This window comes from Medicago truncatula, chromosome 1 (genome assembly GCF_003473485.1).
Source record: "Medicago truncatula cultivar Jemalong A17 chromosome 1, MtrunA17r5.0-ANR, whole genome shotgun sequence".
Taxonomy (NCBI): domain Eukaryota; kingdom Viridiplantae; phylum Streptophyta; class Magnoliopsida; order Fabales; family Fabaceae; genus Medicago; species Medicago truncatula.
This window is the reverse complement of record NC_053042.1, coordinates 28947303-28950608: the sequence shown is the minus strand read 5'-3', so window position 1 is coordinate 28950608 and position 3306 is coordinate 28947303.

Sequence of the window (3306 nt, the reverse complement as noted above, 5' to 3'; positions counted from 1 at the left end):
TATTGATAGGTGGTCAATTGTAACTAGTATTTAAAAACTAAGCTTAATAGTGTTTTACTCCTGTAAAATAGGTCGATTTTCGATTTTTCCTTCTGTAACTTTTTTTTTATTTACCCCTGCAAAAAAAAAATTGTTTTGAAATACCCCATAATAGGTCATTAAAAACGAACATTTCAGCAAAAAAAAAAATGTTTTTGAATGACCTGTTAGGAGGTATTCCAAAACAAATTTTTGTAAATAAAAAAAATTACATGAGGGAAAATCGAAAATGACGTATATTACAGAGGGATAAAACATTATTAACCCTAAAAACTATTTAGCACCGACTCTAAAACTAGAAGCTTATTATCCTTTTTTTTTCATGATCGGGGGCTAACCTAATCGGTGTAAGTTTGGATAAACAAATGAGAGTTGAGTTTTGAGACATGACAAATTTCTCTTGTTTTTACAACTCTCAGATAGTAGTTCACAGTTGACTGCTTTTCATGGTCGTCTATCATAAATTTGATAGGAGTTAAATATATAAGGGTTAATATATGTTTATCCTCTATAATATCAGTGAATTCCGGTTTATTACTTGTAAAATAAATAGATTTCAATTTTGTAATTTGAAGATTTTTAGTTTTGAACCTTCATGAATTTTGATTGTACAAAATCAATGATATGGCAGGGGGTAACCTGAAATATCGATGATATGACAGGGGGTAAACCGAAATGCTCTCAAATTACAAGGGGCGAAAATACCTTAAATTTTGTAATTTGATGTCTTGAAGGTCCAAAATCAAAAAATATTTAAATTAGAGGATTAAAATCTAAATATTTTTTTTTGCAGAGGGTGAATCGAAAATCGCTAATATTATAAGAAAAATATATATTAACCCATATATCAATTACATTCTATCTAGAAATAGTATAAAAGAGGGTAGGATGGAAAATATTAAATATGACAAACAAAGAACATTTACCAATTTTGTCAAGATATTCAGCACGCCAATTGGTATTTTTTTTCCTTAGCTCTTCGGTTTGCTTGAATAAAAAAAGATCTTGAAAATTTAAAGTTAGGTTGAGAGTAGGGATGGCAATTGGACCCAGGCTCAATGGATACTCACATAAAATACCTACAATGGGTAGGGTAAAACCCCGCTATCATGGGTTCGGGGATGGGTCCAGGTAATACCCACGAATTTTAATGGATATGGGCACGGGTAAGGGTACTATACTGCCCAGACCTGCAGCCCCGCATATACATATTTATTTAATATCATAAGTAATTTATTTATTTTTAGTGTATAATTAAATAATTTATTTAGCTATTTAAGCCTAAACTAAAACATAAACCAAAAAATTACTTAATACAATAACAACTCCATCCAGTTAGTGTACAATATTTTAAAGATATTTTGAATGTTTTTAATTTGACTAAATACTACGATTCGTATTATTTTATGAGTTAATTTTAAAATATTTTGACCATAGTTTTATTTCAATTGTAATGTTTTTAATGTCTTTTCATAGTTAAAGTGCGGGTAATGGGTGCGGGTATGGGCACTTAGATACCCATAGGGTATGGGGAAGGGCACTAAAGTTGTTGCCCACGAGGATACGGACACAGGTACGGGTACAGGTAATTTTTAAAAATATGGGTATGGGCATTGTAGTACCCTACACATTGGGTACCCATTGTCATCCCTAGTTGAGAGGCAGGTAAGATTTTATTTTTCTCTTTAAATATCATGGTGTGGTAAAAATGCTAATTTTTTCTTTTAATTGAATCTTTATAAGACTTTTTAATGATAAATGTTAGTTTGTTAATTGGTGACAACTAGGGTACCCATGGAAGAATGGTGGGTAATTTACCCCAATCAATACACATTAGCCACATAAGCACATTTTTAAGTGGTATCCATGAACTATTTTGATCCCACCAACAAATTGCTCATTTTCATTGGTTGGTGGGTAAATTACCCACCATTCTTCAAAGGTAATCTAGAAAAAACCTTGTTAATTTTATTTTTAAGAGACCAAAATAAAATATATTGTCAAACGAAATAAGTCCTTCCACATAAGATGTGTGAGAGAGAGCTTAAAAAAAGTAACATAATTACAAAGTACAACCAAAGAGAATAAAACAAGAAAAACTAAGAAACAACGGTCAGACGGGGATATGGTTAAGACTCCAATAGTGGTAATCAAAATCGAACATGACATATTTTGATTTTAACCACAAAAAAGATGGAGGCTTAACTTTTTCACTTAACGATTGCAATTGTTTCTCCTTTTGTTGAAAAATACGCATATGTCTCTCTTTTCCAAATTATCAACACCAATGCTAACCAAAATATGAAAAGCTATCCGAAAGTGTTTTGAATAACCACCTAACCCACCGGAGACTAATCAATATGCCCCATTAAATTACATTGTGTTCGTGTTGAAAATCCTAACCTGCATGAAACCAATGAGCAAAGTTTACCATAAAATTCACATCTCACAAATAAAGGCTCATTGTCTTCATTCATGTCACAAGCTTCCGTACAATTCATTATTTTGTTAAATAATATTTTTTTATCGAAATTTGAACTCTGAACCTCACACTTCTTAACTCTTAACCCAAATTAATTGAGTTACCGAACCTTAAAATTTTTATAGCATTTGTTGTTAGCTTGATCTATGTAAACTACCGTTTACATATAAATTAATTTAATAACTTTTTACATCTAAAACATAATGATATTAATAAAGGATATTTCAGAAGAAAAAATAAGTAATGCCAATCAAATCAAGATGGGTGTACCTGTCTGTATTCTATCTGTATGTGTAATCGTAGGGCACAGTTTACACAGTCAGTCAAGTCACGTACAGTCTCAAAATACAGCATGGGAAAAGAGTCGGTGGTATGCCGGCGGCTGGTCGCACGTGTGGATTTAACCATCACCGTACAAAGGTCCCACAATGTTTCTTCTTAACTTGTTGTTCTCAGACAACTTTTTCTTTGTTACTTTCATTCATATATCCATCAAATGCCATAACTCTTCTTCTACTATCTGATCTAACTAATCATTCTTCTTCCTTTCATACAACATGTCATATTGGATTTTGTGAATACTAGTACTACTATTTGTATAGGGTGAAGGGACGATCCACTGATCTATAGGTATAGGTATGGCGGGTAATCATTACAATTTCGCTTGATTTATGCATTTTTTACTGCTTTCTTTTTTACTTGGAAGGAGAACTAACGCATTGTTTGGAACAAAGGAAGGAAGCCTACTAAAGAAAGAAAGGTTATAGAATTGTATCCTTCCATTG